We start from the raw sequence: 16,481 nt of genomic DNA, 5'->3' as shown, positions 1-16,481 counted from the left end.
CCCATTCTAAGGAGACATGGAGAATCCCAGTGCAATTGTCAAGTTGTACACAATGCTTTTCTAAGTGTTAGCAACAAGATGGAGATCAGATCCTAGGAGGCCGTTTTCAGCAACAGCTCCCTGGTGACCACCAGTACCTGGTTCATTCACACTCCAATTTGCTTGAAGAAAAGCTTTGCCATATATGGGCAAAACTTAAGTACCCCAAAATATACCTAGGATACCAATAGCAGGGGTGTAGCTATAATTGAGCAAAAGGGTTCAAAGAACACAGGCCTCCAGCTCTATCCCTCCCTATTTTCTCGATTGTCTCCCTTACTCTGAGGGGCCGCCAGAGAGAGGGATGAACACGGGCCCCCTCTCCCCTAGCTACGCCCCTGACCAATAGGGCTAGCTCATTATAAGAGAATAGCAACTCAGGCTTGTATTGTGCCAGCTCAGATGCAGCTCTTTGATTAGAACCTTGAAGTCCACTCCCCTCTTCCACAATCAAGCGTGATTTCGGTGCATGACAAGCAACACCAAACAGCTTGAGATGTCCCATGTGCAGCCTGGCTTGCTCTGTACAGGCCTCTGCTACAGGGGAAACTTGTCTCAGGCTCGTTAGATTGCCGTGAACATGTTCCAAAGCACAGCTTGGGGCACTCCCTTCTTCTTTGTCTGCTCCGCTCCTTCCTTCCTTCCTTCCTACCGTCCTTCCTTCCCTCATCATGAAGGAAGTACAAGTTGCAGGCTTTTAATCTAAGTTTGTAACTTCTTGAAAACAAACTGTTTTAGAACAGTTTGTTTTTAAAAAACACTTTAGAAAACACTTAAAAACACTTTCTCCAGGCCTCTACTCTGAGCTCATCCAACTGGATTACTCTGCTAAATGAGGGAGGTGGATTCAAATTCCCCTCTACAATTGGGACATCCGTCAAGCACGTCACAATAGGCATGTTCACAGCTGGTGCCCTTCCTGATTGGGCAGGCAGGCGGGCGGGGGACTCTAGTCAGACCTGGCCAGGAAGAGAGGGAGAAAGGAACATTGGTCTTTCCGTGAAGGGTTCTTTTTCCCTGTAGTAGGAGATCCTCATGATGGGTAGTGAACTGAGCATGCTCGAGACAGAACTGGACCACGTGACTTGCTTGTGTGCGTAGCCTCCTCCGTCCTAACCCCAGTTCCAGGGCTGTTGAGCGAGGTGGTATGTCGAGTGGAGAGAGCTCTGTGTAAGTACTCTGTAAGCTGTAGGTAAAGAAGAAAGTGGGAAGAACTCGGACAAGAGGTTAGAGAATAAGATAGACAAGTGCAAAAAACAGCCTAGGAGTCTACTCTTGAGGGGCTGCCTCCATCCCTGATAAGGGCCATCCTCCAGTGGGCCCCGTTAACCATCTGTGTATCTAGCTCCCGAAAATACATCCGGGTGGGGCTGAGGATCTCCTACTACAGGGAAAAAGAACCCTTCACGGTAAGACCAATGTTCCTTTTTCCCCTGAGTAGGAGATCCTCATGATGGGACGTCCCCAAGCTGAAGACACTAATCTCTGGGATGGGAAGGATGTATTCAAACCCCTTGTCAAAGCACCGTGCGCTCCAATGCTGCCTGTGCCGCTGAGTGGTCAGAACCTTATAGTGCCTAGGGGAACGGAGCAGCGGAAGGCCAGGTGGCTGGTGCTCTGCAGATCCCCAATAGTGGGATGGGCTGGAAAAAAGGCCGCAAAGGTAGCTGTGCTTCTGGTCGATCGCGCCATGAACCGAGTGTTGAGATCCGAGTAGGCTGGGTGAATGCATGATCCGATCCTGCCAGTCGAGGTGCCTTTAGAAACTCTGTTCCCCAAAGAGAAGAGACGGAAAAAGACAAAAGACAAGTTGGACTTGTGAATGTGTCTGGTGCGATGAACGCCAAGCCCTGGGCCCATCAGGCTTGTGCTACAATCATTCCCCTGGCTGGACAGGGGAAAGGCAGAATGAAGGAAGAATGTCAACTCTGGATCTATGAAAGTGAGAATTAACATTTTGGGAGGGAGGTGGTGTTCAGACCATGATGCACTGCATCTAGCTGGAAGGTGCAATATACCTTCTGTGCCAAGAGGGTACCTAGCTCAGAAATCCTTGAGCCAAGGTTATAGCTACCAGGAAGAGGGCCTTATAAGACAAGAGCTTCAGTGGACTGGTAGAAATGGGCTCAAAGGAGTCCTTCGTGAGAGCGTTTAGGAACTCAGTTGAAGTCCCCGGCAAAGAACACCTGACTAGAGAGCAGACAGGTGTGTCGCTCCCACAGGAATTTGTATGAGAGTGGGCGCAGGTTCGGTTAGCCCAAGTCAGTGGAAGCAAAAAGGGCAAAACGAAGGCTAGTGAGGAGGTTTGGTGCCTCAGGGTGCTTGGTTGCCGAGGAAGGTCTAGGCCGGCCTGGAGAAAGGTGAGGACCTCAGGCACCCCTGTGGGGAATGGATCTCTCTTTTTTGGATCAACGCTCTGTGGAAGGCGAGCCAGGATTTATTCAATTGGTTGATTGGTGTCTGAAGCTGGAATGGTGTCCTAGACCTGTAGTTTATTTCTCTTTCTTTCTTTCTTTCTTTCTTTCTTTCTTTCTTTCTTTCTTTCTTTCTTTCTTTCTTTCTTTCATTCATTCAGACAATACATACACATAATAGAAGACAGATACATAAAAACATCCATTAACCATCCTTCCAGATATGTAAATAATTAGATGGAGGAGAATAATTAAAATTATCTTTATTTGTGAACCGAATAAAACTGACCAGATCCTAAAGAAAAATCAGGAGAATTAGCTTGATCTGTTCGAAGACGAATAATATGAGTCAATTTTTCCCCCAGATATGGCAATGTGCCACAAGACTGGTACCAAGAAGTCAACGACATAGTTTTATGCTTCCAGCGTAGTGCAATGGAAAATCCAGCCTCAGTTAACATAAAAACTATAAGATCCTTAGATGATAATGTCAAACTAACTTCCGAAAATATATGTAATAGAGGCAACTCTGTCCAAAAGCAGAACGAGACCAGCATAAACGGAAGTATTCTCAATCACAACACCCTATCACCCTATCACAACAGCCATTCCAACATCATGGGGACCAACTCTGATTGATGTGGGCTGCTCTAGAAGGGGTCAAATACCACCTGACAGAGAGCTTAACAGAATACCCTCTAATTCAGGAAGAGGTAGAAAACACCAGCTTCCATTTTGGTATTCCTTTCCATAGTAAGTCGCTAATAGTTTGCTGTAGGTCGTTTTCCCAAGCCAACTTAAGGCCAGTTAATGGACCAGATGATTGGCTTATTAAAATCTCCTATAATCTAGAAATCAGGCCCTTAGAGTCTTCTGAAGCCTTTAATATTAATTCCACAAACATAGTCAAACTCCTATTAGCTTGCTTAGCTATATCAGGATGTAAAATAGAGGAGTGAAACTGAAGAAAATTTTAACCAAGAGCAATGCTTATTCATAAACTTCTCCCAAAATGGTTCTAATCATTTGGGGTATCGAAATAATAAACATCCTTTCATCTATTGTGTGACACCTCCCAGACATCAAGTAATCGGGAGGGAGAGTCAAAGTTGGAAATTTGGGATGACTACAAATGGTTAACAAGGGGAAATATGGGAGGGCAGAAATTTTATGCCAGATCCCCCAGATCTTAATGGTGGTACTTAAGGTGGATTTGTAACAGATTTAGAACTCTTAATAAATTCAGACCTCAATAACTGGTTGTTGAAATTACCAAGATGTTCCTCGGGAACCTTCATCTTCACCCAGAACCTTTCCAGGTCTACTATTAACCACCAAATATCCCGAAGATGCGAGGCTTCATAGTAGGCCATTAAATTTAGAACTCCGATACCATCCTGTTATACTTTCCTATATAATACACTATTACGAAATCTGAACCTTCTGACAGAAAAGCATCTTTGTGGCCCTTGGCCACTAAGTCCGCACACTCAGCCTCCCGGCAGAGAGCTGTACCGCTGGAATCGGAGTGAAGTAGTGTTGCCTGTAAGGGTGAAAGGGAACTGGACCAACTATGGGGGCCCCATTGGGCTCTCTGTGTGGAGAAGGCATGGCCTACTCTTATCCCATGTTTTGACCAAAAACTGGGTCTAAGTGGGACCAAAAGGGGTAGCTCCCACAAATGGAGCAGTAATCAAAGGAAACTTAGAATTATCATCAGCATTGCGGGTCCTAAGCCAAGATGACCTGTATACAGCCACTCCCACTGCTATGGCCCGACTGTGTACAATCTAAGCTAGACTTGGCTCTAAGAGCAGCAGTCTTGTTCATTTAGTTAATGCCCTGGTGAAACCTTAGGCCGGTCAGGAGGGACCATCTTGAACAGTGCCTTGGTCCAGAGTCGAACGCTCAAGCAAGATGGGGTTGGTGGTGCATAACTTGAGGGACGTGGCTGAAGGTGTCTCGGACCTTCAAGAGAAGGGAGTGTCAGCGCCTGTCATCCTGGGGCTAGAGAGGTCCCTGTCCTATGAGTGTAGGAGACCAATTGAGCCCCTGGAAGGGACAACCTTAGGCATGGCCAAAGGTATTGAGGGGTCCCCTGGGACTGGACATGTTTCTTGGGAAGGTCAACCATCGGTTTGGCTGAGGCAGGGCGCTGCCACTCCGCGCACATCGCCCTGCGAAATAGAGGGGGGAACATAACTGTGGATGTTACCGGAACAGCTGCAGGGAAAACTTGTTAGTCCAGGGGCGAAGACGTCTCTGCAGCTTCCGACGGGGAGACAGCACTGATTGTGCGCTGCGCCTTAGACAGTAAAACCTTCCGAGTTCTGCTAAGAAAAAAAGGTCTGGCAGAGTAAGAAATGGGCGGCATCACATCCCCCCCTGATAATTCCCCTTCCTCCTTGTCTGGCTCCAATGGCCCAGTAGGGTCCAGAGGCAGAGATTGCAAGGAGCCCCTTTTTCTGACTGATGGTCAGGTGGTAACTGGGCTGTAGGCCTCCCCGGTCTTTGGAGAAGGGGAGGGTACGAGGTGATGCCTTTCAGGCTCTTCGTAAAATACTGGTAACTGTATAGCTACCCGCGAGGATTTGAGCTGGCACCCTTCTGCTTGTTAATCAAGCATTTCCCTGCTGCACCACTTGAGGTGATTGGGGGGAAGGGAAAAGGGGAATGGTGCAAGTTGACCCGGTGTGAGACCGGAAGGCCGCCTTATTATTATTATTACCTTTATATCTCGCTCTTCCTCCAAGAAGCCCAGAGCGGTGTACTAAATACTTAAACTTCTCTCTCACAGCAACCCTGTGAGGTAGGCCAGGCCGAGAGAGAAGTGACTGGCCCAGAGTCACCCATCTAGAATCATGGCTGAATGGGGACCTGAACTCGGGTCTCCCTGGTCCTAGTCCAGCACTCTAACCGATACACCACACTGGCTGCCCTAGGGAGCATGGGGCGTTAACAACTCCTGTTCCACCAGCGAGGGTGGGAGGAAGAGGGGAAAGAATCCCTGCGCCTTCTCTTGGTTTTGCATGGCAAAAAATCTGGTCATACACCAACCACGCTCATACGGAGGAAAAAAACCCCTGAGCCATGGGCTGGGTTCAGGCGAGGGTGGAAACAACTTGGGAGTCACACGTGTCCCTGCGTGTAAGGGGTGAGGCCCCGTAGAACTGGTAAGGGCCATGCCAGGGGAGTAGCAAGCGAGGCTGTCGGTGGCTCAATGGAAAACTTTTATATCTGCAGTGTTCAGTCTCCCATTCAAATACAAACCAGGTGGACCCTGCTTAGCAAAGGGGAAAAAATTCATGCCTGCTGCCACAAGACCACTTTCCTCCCACTGCTCCGAAAAAACTCACGAAGCCATTGAGAATCCCGGGAGAGAAAAAGTCTTTACTTACAGCGGTGACCGCTGAGGGTGCGGACCAGCCGGTTCCCCCTCAAAGGCTGAGGCCCCAATGGGCGGAGGATGAGACGCCAGGATAGTGCCCACCGGGCTCTGGTCGTCTCCCTCAAAGCGAAGGCGCTTGTTGGATCCAGCCTTCCACTTGGCGCCATTGGGTTGCTTTCGCTTTTGATTTCCAGCTGGCCACCTGAATCAACAGGCGCTCCCTTAAAAGTACCTTGGAAGGACTCACTCAGGCTGGCGCCTCTATTTCTTGGCGTCCGCTGCGCCTGGACCTCTTGGGGGTTTTGGCTAAGTGCCGCCCCAAGGTCCCCGTCCCCATTGTCTGAGCCGGAGGCTGCAGGGGGAATCTGAAGCAGTCCTGCTGGACTAAGGCGCGGCAACAGCAAGAGCGGAGAAAACACGTGCGCAGCTGAGAGGCCTGAGCCTCCAACGCTGAGCCCTGAAAGGGTTCCTCTGAGAGGAACTCCGCGCTGACCAGGACCCCTCCAAACAAATGCAAATACTTTAGTAAGTACTTTAGTAAGTACCACAATCAAGCTGAATGCAAGCTAAAAGGATTAACTTGAGTAGGACATCTTATCTGATGGTTGGTTTGTTTGCTGGCTCCAAAGAGAGGCAGCTCCCTTCCCCACCCTTGCAGAGCCAAGCGGAGAGGGAGGGGGGGAGGGGGAGGGAAACCACCAGGCAGGGACAGACCCAAAGAGTGGTGACTCCTGTTTCCCTCCATAGCCAGAGGCTGGTCATGAAGGAGAATAAAGAAAACAAACTGAAGCAAAGGCTTAACTGCAGGAGCTCTCTCCTAAAACATCCTATCCCGAGCAAGACAGAACTGGAACTGGGGTTAGGACGGAGGAGGCTACGCCCACAAACAAGTCACATGGTCCAGTTCTGTCTCGAGCATGCTCAGTTCACTACCCATCATGAGGATCTCCTACTCAGGGGAAAAAGGCAAAGCTGTTATGTAATCCTACTTACTTTGTGAAGAAGTCTTTCCTCATCTTCTCCCCCATTTCCCTCCCTGTCTTAACTCTTCCCCCCACCGACTAACTGTCGCTCCTGTTACTAAAAGCTGACTGTCCCTCCCTACCCCCTAGACCCTTCCCAAAACCACCACAAACAAACAAACAAAGAAACAAACACTAACACTAACTGTAACACTGAATAAATAAATAAATTGATAAATAAATGAATGGATGAATAAATAGATGGATAAATAGATGGATGGATAAATAGATGGATGGATGGATAGATAGATAGATAGATAGATAGATAGATAGATAGATAGATAGATAGATAGATAGACAGACAGACAGATAGATAGATTTGACAGATACAGAAATGGACTCTCTAGTACTCTCTTTCCTCTCTATCTCTCCAGCTCCTCTCCACCTCACCTCCTCCCTCCTCGCCTAACTCTCCCACAAAGAGCAGCTGAGCCCCGGAGGTGTCATGAAAGAGGATGTGTCATAAGCCTCAACAATGGCCATTGGTCCTCTTGCCTCTAGAGGATGTGTCATAAGCCTCAACAATGACCTTTGGTCCTCTTGCTTTCAGGACTTGGAGGCATCTCCTGCCAACTGGAAAAAGAGGCCCCCTTTTAAAGTGGGGATTCTCTTCACTGAGCAGGGGAGGGGAGCACCTGGCTCTTTCCACCCACTGTACAGTAACCCTCCAGTGATGGTTGCTGGTGTCTATCTTATATTTCTTTTTAGATTGTGTGCCCTTTGGGGACAGGGAATCCATCTTTCTTTCTTTCTTTCTTTCTTTCTTTCTTTCTTTCTTTCTTTCTTTCTTTCTTATTACTCTATGTAAACTGCTTTGGAAACTTGTGTCAAAAAGAGGTGAAGAAGAAGAAGAACTTCTTTCAAACCTCACCCTTCATGTTCTAATGTCGGTTTATCTGAGAAATCAGAGGGCTCTCTTGACCACCATGTTTAAAGCAACACCATCACAGGTCCCTCATAGCAGACACCCACACCTCCATCCACTGCCATTCATCCAAACAGCTACCTTTGTGGCTGAGGTCTGCTCTTGTTTCTGCAAGACACAAGGACTCCTTCCTTCAGTGCCATCTTGACACTACTTCACACCTGCTCGGACACACACCTGACTGCTTTCTCCCCCCTCCCCCACACTGGCTCTGTCCTCTGCTCTTTCCAGAGTGTGGCAATGCTATCATGTGCCCACCAGGAGGCAGCATAGAGCAGGTCGGGCTACCAATCTTACTTAAAATAAAAATAAAAAAAATAAATCTGGAGTTCTACAGACCTTTTAAAAAAAAGTGTTTTAACTGTTTTGGTGGGAAGGAATTTATAAATGAATAGATGTTTCAAGTGTAAGGCAGACATCCAACACAGACATATTTAGTGAAGCTATAGATCTTTTGTTTAGAAGCATTATTAATATCCTGTTTTGTCAATCAAATATTCTCAAGCAGGCGCATGGCTACAATTGAACAATGGGGGATAAATGTCCCTGAACCCCAGGGGGAGAGGGACCAGCTGGCTTTGGTGACAGTTTGTCCTTTGCTTTCCTGCTCATGCCTCTCTGAAGAAGAGGGGGTAGGGGCCAATCTTCACTTTTTAGCTAGGGCCCACTTCAATCTGCCATGCCCCTGTTCACAAGACAGCTTGATTTTGCATCTCATTCTCAAACTAATTATTGCACTACTATTGCTGTCATAATGAAATCATCATCTTTGGTGATGGAGTGTCTGAGGGGGTGGGAGGCTCTGCTTTGCCACTTTCATATGGAGAAGACATAACCTCCCTAATTGCCTGCCTGGAGATGGTGATGGGCTGGATGAGGGATAAGAAACTGAGACCGAATTCAGATAACACGGAGGCTCTTATTGTGCCTCTTCGGAAATCGGGGGGTGATTTTGATCTGCCAGTCCGGGATGGGGTGACACCTTGCCAGAAGGAACAGGTACGTAGTTTGGGAGTGCTTCTGGATAGAATCTTCTCCTTGGGGTCCCAGGATGCGGCGGTGGCCAGAGGTGATTTCTATCAGCTTCGGCTGATACACCAGCTGTGTCCATTGCTTGAGATAAATGGCCTCAGAATGGTGGTCCATATGCTGCTACATATACCTCGGTGCTTACATTTGCTGGTAACCTCCAGATTTGACTACTGCAATGCACTCTATGTGGAGCTACCTTTGTATGTAGTCCAGATACTGCAGTCGGGACGGGTTGCCAGGTGGGTCTCTGGGTCCTCTCGGAGGGACCATATTACTCCTGCATTGACAGAACTACACTGGCTACTTATAAGTTCCAGGGCAAAATACAAGGTGCTGGCTATAACCTATAAAGCTCTGAACAGGTTAGTCTCTCAGAGAACTAAAAAGGGGGAGTGGGCAAAAGGCTTGGAAGGTTGATTTAGATTAGGGATACAAGAAAGGCCCTTGTGGCGGCCTCTCTGTGGTTGACTGCTGCACTATTACGTCAGTAGCCTCCTCCCTCCTTCACTTCGCGCCACACCAGTTCCTGCCACCCCCACCCCATTGCCCACCTGCCCAGCCCCAGGGACCCTCAGCCACTTGCCATCCTGCTTGCCTTGCCCTCTGGCTCCGGCCTAGGATTGGAGCAGCCTGCAAACTGCAGAGAGCTCTTCTTCTCTCCCCGCCTCTCAGCTGATCGGCGGGTGGGCGGGGCTTCCAGAGAGGCCTCCGTGTAGGCCTCCCCGTAGTGATGTGCACGGTCCGGAGAAGTCCAGACCGGCACCGAAGGGGGGCCTTGTTTTTAGGGCGGGGAGGGCTTGCTTAGCCCTCCCGCCTCCTTGCCCCCGCCAGCGCCCGTATTTCCCAGTATAGGGGTGCTGGAAACCAGCCGCCCCCCCGCTGCCGCTGCCGCCGCAGCGAAAGAACTCCCACTGGTACTGCCAGCCCTCCCTCCCTCCCTCCTTCCCAGCTAGCTGTCCGCCCGCCCGCTCACCCGCTCACCGCTCACCGGATAGGAAACGAGAGGAGCTCCGGCACAGAGCTCCTCTCGTTTGGAAGGCCTCCGGCATAATGGTGTTTTGCGCGCGCGCGCGCATGCGCATGCCGCAAAGCACGCCGTTCGCCGGAGGCCCGGTCTACCTGCCGGGAAAGTTTACAGTGTACTGTGCTTGACTGGCCAGCAAACCCGCCTGACCTGACCTCATAGAGAATCTATGAGGAATTGCCAAGAGAAGGATGAGAGACATGAGACCAAACAATGCAGAAGAGCTGAAGGCCGCTAATGAAGCATCCTGGTCTTCCATAACACCTCATCAGTGCCACAGGCTGATAGCATCCATGCCACGCCTCATTGAGGCAGTAATTGCTGCAAAAGTGGCCCAAACCAAGTACTGAATACATATGCATGCTTATACTTTTCGGAGGTCCGATATTGTTCTATTCTACAATCCTTGTCTTCTTGGTTCCATGTAATATTCTAATTTTCTGGGATTGTGGATTTGGGGTTTTCATGAGCTGTACGCCATGATCATCACAATTATAACAAATTAAGGCTTGACTTATCTCGCTTTGCATGTAATGCGTCTGTCTCATATATCAGTTTCACCTTTTAATTTGCGTTACTGAAATTAATGGACTTTTGCACGATATTCTAATTTTCCGAGTTTCACCTGTAGTTAAGACAATCTACTCCTACAAGGTATTAGGGGATCAGTTGGAAGATTACTCTGTCAAGAGCAGACACAGCTTGGGGAGGTGAGCAAGCTTTTCTAAACATCTAGCCTTTCCCCCCTTCAAACTAACTAACAGGAGGAGAGGAGATTTTCAGGGGCTGGTTTCTCTTTAAGGGATAAGTCCTAGTCTCTCTCTCTTTCTCTCTCTCTCTCTCTCTCTCTCTCTCTCTTTCTGTGTGTCTGTGTCTGTGTGTATTATTTGCCAGGGCTATCATTTCCCAGGGCTAGCAAACTCCAGTGTTTTAGTTTGTCCCTGCCTGGAGGGGGTGGAGTCATCTAGGGCACTTCCCAGTGTATTGCACAGAGTGCCACATGTATGACTATTTGCCCCATGGGCAGAAGTCATGGGTGTGTGCTCGGTGTAAGGAGCTCCTGGCTCTCAGGAAACAAATTCGTGAATGGTGGCGGATCTGGAGAAGCTCAGAGAGACAGAGAGGCATGTGGATGAGACCTTCAGGGACGTGATAGAGGCATCCCACTCCAGGGCTGATAGCTCCTCTGCTGTCAGGGAGAATGAAGGTCTCGGGCAACGACGACATTGGTCTGAGGAAGAGGGAAATGCTCCTTTAGAAGGGACCCCTTCCATGGATGATGAGCCCATATCCTCTCGCACAGGGGATACTCCTCCGGGGGGTGGGGGCCTCCTTGTAGTGGGTGATTTGAACATTAGAGGTATAGAGAGATGGGTTTGTGACCTGTGTGTTGACCACACGGTGACTTGCCTGCCTGGTGCGAAGGTTGCAGACATCACGCAGCATCTAGATAGACTCTTAGGCAATGCTGGGGAGGAGACAGCTGTTGTGGTGCACGTCGGCACCAACGATGTGGGGAAATGTAGTCGGGAGGTACTGGAAGCCACATTTCGGCTGATAGGTAGCGTTTTGAAGCCCAGGACTCCCAAGGTAGCATTCTCAGAAATGCTACCTGTTCCACGCGCAGGTACAGTGAGACAGGCAGAGCTGAGGGGTTTCAATGCATGGATGAGACGTTGGTGCGGGGAGGAGGGGGTTAGATTTGTTAGGCACTGGGATACATTTTGAGCAAGCAAGGCCTGTACAAAAGGGACGGACTGCACTTGAACCAAGATGGAACCAGACTGCTGGAGCTTAAAATTAAAAAGGTTGCAGTGCAGCTTTTAAAATGATGCCTGGGGAATTGCCAATGGGAGCTGGGCAGTATCTGGTTTGGCAAAAACCAGGGGCGTATCTAGAGGAAATAGTGCTTAGGGCAAGCACTGAAATTGCACCTCCCCCCAACCCTGTCCAAACATCTGACACCCATTTTTCAGATCAGTGTTTCCCATAATCTGGGAAACATACCAGCGGGAATTCAAACCGGCAACCTCTGGCTTGCTGGGCAGGTCATTTCCCAACTGTGCCATTAGGTGGCTACTACAAGGTCTAAAAAAGGAACATCCATTATGTTCCATGGAGGCATCAGTTATAAAAAATGAAGGCACCCATTGTATTCTGCTGTAAGGAACACATTTTGGAAAAGGCACATCTAACAACCCTGAGGACAAACTTCACTCTGTATTTATTGCATAAGCAGCTTCCTCACTGGCTAAGCAAGATACTCTGATACAGAAGCAGCAAGCATGACCACAAGCACTAATCAATATTTTCATTTAGCTACAAACAGAGTTTGGGGAGGGGGGAAGAGAAGAAATGCAACATGCATGCAATCCCTGCGGAAATCAAGACCACTGGAAGTCATGTGCAGTGGTGCTCTTACCCTTGAACTTCAGGGCCTCCACCACACCCCCTGGGCGTGGCCGCTGGGAGCCTCCAAATCCCCTTTGGTCTGTCTTGGGTGGTGTGGTCACTGCTAGCCCGCACTGCGCCAGGCAGCCCTGTGCGACCTGTGTCAGGTGCTTTAGAGACAAAGGGGGAGTAGGAAAGGTGTATGTGGGATGATAATATGTTAAGTTGAGTGTTGAAATGTTTCTGCATAAATATACCTGTTTTATATTCTTACATTCTTGTGAGTTCAGTTGCTGTTTGTACCCTCAAGAAACCACATGTTAAAAATACTGCGTGTGTCAGTGTGAGTGTGTAGGGGGATGATGCATAACTTATAGGGTGTGTGTGCTCCAAAAGGCCTTTAGGTCCAGGCTACAAAATTACCTAGGCACACTTCTGGTCACGCCTCCCGGTGACATAATATTGACAAAGGTTGCCCAGTTACAATAGACTCTCTTCCCCACAGCAGCTGGGGGAAAGGAGTCACCATCCACAGAAGAGGGAGAGATTGGAGTGGCAGCCACATCTTATTTGCAAATAATAGTCTTATCACAACACTCAGATGCCTTAATTATTACAAGCACCACCAGGCAGAGTGCTTGGGGCTATGTGACGCTCAGCTCATATTCCTATAACAATGCTGATGCTTTCAGTCTCTCATGCTTCTATTTCTAAAGCTTTGGAGTTCTTATATTGTCTTTATGTAAGATAAATTTACTTCTCTAGCTCCAAGTTTAACCCATGCTAACAGGACAAAGGAGCACCTTTCAAACCTGGTGCGTAATGTCAGTGTCATTGACCAGGGGCGTAGCAAGGTTGCAGTGGGCCCAGAGACGAGATTTTAAAATGCCCCCCCCCCAAAGTCCAGGGCCTCCGCACACCCCAGGCCCCCAAGGATTTAAGTCTGATATTCCAAAATAAGTATGCTGCCTGGAAATACATTTCACTGAATACACACACACACATCACAATATATAGTGATATACATTGAGTACTATACATTTGTTTTAGTTTTAATGCCTAGAACACACTAGAAAGATGAATGATTAAAATGGCCCCCTCGCTGCAGATGAGCAAAGGAGACTTTCAACCATGCAGGGTGAGCCTATGTTTGTTTTCTCAGAATTCTGAACAAATTCAGTCAAGTTCGATTCCAGGAGGTTTTTCACAGGAGGCTTTTAAAGCCCTTTAACACACACCTCCTCTGGAATGGAGGTGCTGCATTCACATGTTGGCCAGATTTACCCTGAAGTCCCTGCAAGTTATTGGGGAGCAGTTCACACACAAGAAAAATAAAATAAAATAAAATAAAAGCACAAGACATGCTTCACAGTTCTCACTCAGATCTTCTGGGTTGCAAAACAACTTGAACATAAGTGCATTTATACATGAATGAATGAATGAATGAATGAATGAATGAATGAATGAAATATAATACTGTTTCTTCCAGAAGTTTTTGTAATTTTCTGCCATGAAACAAGCCACTTATAGGACTTTTGAGATAGTTTTTTTTAAGCCAGCAAATTTTCCAAGCTGTTTAAAAATAAATATTCATAGACTTCTCAGTCCCTCCACCCCCATCAAAGCCCTACGGCAAGCAGATGCCTATATATCCGGGGCGGGGGGAAGGTAACCACAAAAAGGAGTTCACACTCTACCTGGCCAATGCTGGGCTGGGCAGGGCAGCAAGGGGTCTTCTGCTGCAGAGAGCAGGGGTGGCCACTCTGGCTGCCTCCTCCTTCCTGGCTGGCTTGGGCCCTACTGGAGTTCAGGCTTCACAGAGGCCTACACGAGGCCTCCCTGGAAGCCCCGCCCAGCCACCGATCAGCTGAGAGGCGGGAGAAAAGGAGCTCTTGGCCGCTTGTCTGCTGCCTGGATGGCCGGCCAGGAGAACAAGCTGGAGAGACGGCGAAGAGGGCAAGTGGCTGAGGGGCCTTGGGGCTGGGCAGGGGGCAATGGGGAGTCATGTGAGGTGCCTCTGGGGGGCCCCTCCAGGCAGTGGGGCCCCCAGACAACTGTCTCCCCTTGCCTGATCGTTGTTACGCGCCTGTCATTGACCCTTTAGGGAACAGTGACCATCGTGCGATCAAATTCAGCAGACATGCGGGGAGAGAATCACCAAGGAAGTCTAACAAAGACATTTTGAATTTCAGAAGAGGAAACTTTTCCAAAATGAAAAGAAAGCTGAAAGGAAAAAATCAGTACAGTCACTTTGCTCCAGAGTGCATGGAGTTTACTCAAAACCACAATACCAGAAGCCCAGTTAGATTGTATACCCAAAAGGAGGAAAGGTATCACTAAGTCCAGGAGGATGCCAGCATGGCTCATGGGTACCGTCAAGGAAGCCATAAAAGGGAAGAAGACTTCTTTCCGAAATTGGAAGGCCTGTCCAAATGAAGAGAACAGAAAGGAACACAAACTCTGGCAAAAGAAATACAAGGTGACAATAAGGGAGGCAAAAAGAGAGTTTGAGGAACATTTAGCTAAAAGTATTAAGGGGGATAACAAAAACTTCTTTAAATACATCAGAAGCAGGAAACCTGCCAGGGAGGCAGTTAGACCATTAGACAATGAGGGAGTGAAAGGGATTATTAAGGAGGATATGGAGGTTGCAGAGAAGCTAAATGAGTTCTTTGCGTCCGTCTTCACGGCAGAGGATACTGAGCATATACCTGTTCCTGAACCAGGCTTTTTAGGGATGGAGGCTAGAGAGCTGAGTCAGATAGAAGTGACAAGAGATGATGTTCTAAACTGTTAGGAAAACTGAAAACTAGCAAATGGCCAGGGCCGGATGTCATCCATCCAAGAGTCTCAATCAACTCAAATGTGTAATTGCCAATATCCTTGCTAAAATATGTAAGTGATCCCTGCAATCAGGCTCTGTCTGTACCGGAGCACTGGAAAGTAGCAAATGTAACACCGATTTTAAAAAAGGGATCCAGGCCCAGTTAGTTTAATGTATGTTCCAGGCAAATTGATGGAAAGCATCCCAAGGATAAAATTGTAAAGCACATAGAAGAACAGGCCCTGCTGGGAGAGAACCAACATGGCTTCCGCAAAGGTAAATCTTGCCTCACAAACCTTTTGGAGTTCTTTGAGAGTGTCAACAAGTGTATGGATCAAGGTGATCCAGTTGACATAGTATACCTGGACTTCCAAGAAGCTTTCGACAAAGTTCCTCATCAAAGACTCCTGAGGAAACTTAGCTGTCATGGGATAAGGGGACAAGTACATGTGTGGATTGCTAACTGGTTGAAGGACAGGAAACAGAGGGTAGGTATAAATGGAGAGTTTTCACAGTGGAGGGAAGTGAGAAGTGGGGTCCCCCAAGGATCTGTACTGGGACCAATGCTTTTAAGAACCTTAAAGACATGTAAACTCCATTAAATCTCTAAAAATCAGCCCTCTGCCCAATTCCTTAGAAATAATTCTGGCAGCTTCCCTGCCCCCACTGGGCACTACCACCCACTCTACTCTGCTCTGGGCCACCCCCTTTCCCCCCAACATGAAGCTATACTTTTTCTGAAATCTCCATTATTCCCTATGGGAAAAATCTTAAACTTCAAAAATCCACCAAAAACCAGCCCTTTTCCCAATTCCTCTGAAATTTGGGTGGAGCTTCCACCCATTGGGCACTACCACCCCCACCCACTAGTTTTGCCCTGGGCCATTTTTTAAAAATCCCAAACATTTTGGATTCAGATTTTGCAATTTCAAACAAAGAACAAAATGGGGGTTCTTTGGATTCAGGCCAAAAACAAAACAGAAAAAAACCCACAAAAAACCACACAACCCTAGTTATTTTATTCCCACCACGTTCCCAGCTGCCTCTTCTTTTAGCCTCCTTTCTTGAGGTGTTTCTTTTCTAATTTTCTCTCTCTTGATCTCTCCCAGTGATTTCATGTAGATGTCACAAAGCATTGGAGACAGTATGGAGCTTTGTGGAACTCCACACTTTAGCTTGTGCATAGCAGAATAACAGTCTCTGCGTCTCTATTTTCTTTTTAAACAGTGTCAGAGTTCCACTGCTTAGTGGAGCTTCACCTTTAAGAAAAGGTATGCTGTTTCTGAAGTTGTGACATACACCTTTGTTTCTAATCCATGTGATGAAATCCTCCTATTTTCTATTTTCTATTCTTATAGGTTGTGCTGCGGACCAGTCTGCAGATGTGGTGGTCAGGGAAGGGGAGTCAGTAACCCTGAACTG

Source organism: Hemicordylus capensis, chromosome 2 (assembly GCF_027244095.1).
Source record: "Hemicordylus capensis ecotype Gifberg chromosome 2, rHemCap1.1.pri, whole genome shotgun sequence".
NCBI lineage: Eukaryota > Metazoa > Chordata > Lepidosauria > Squamata > Cordylidae > Hemicordylus > Hemicordylus capensis.
The sequence above is the reverse complement of the archived record's forward strand: the minus strand, read 5'-3'. Positions refer to the sequence as shown.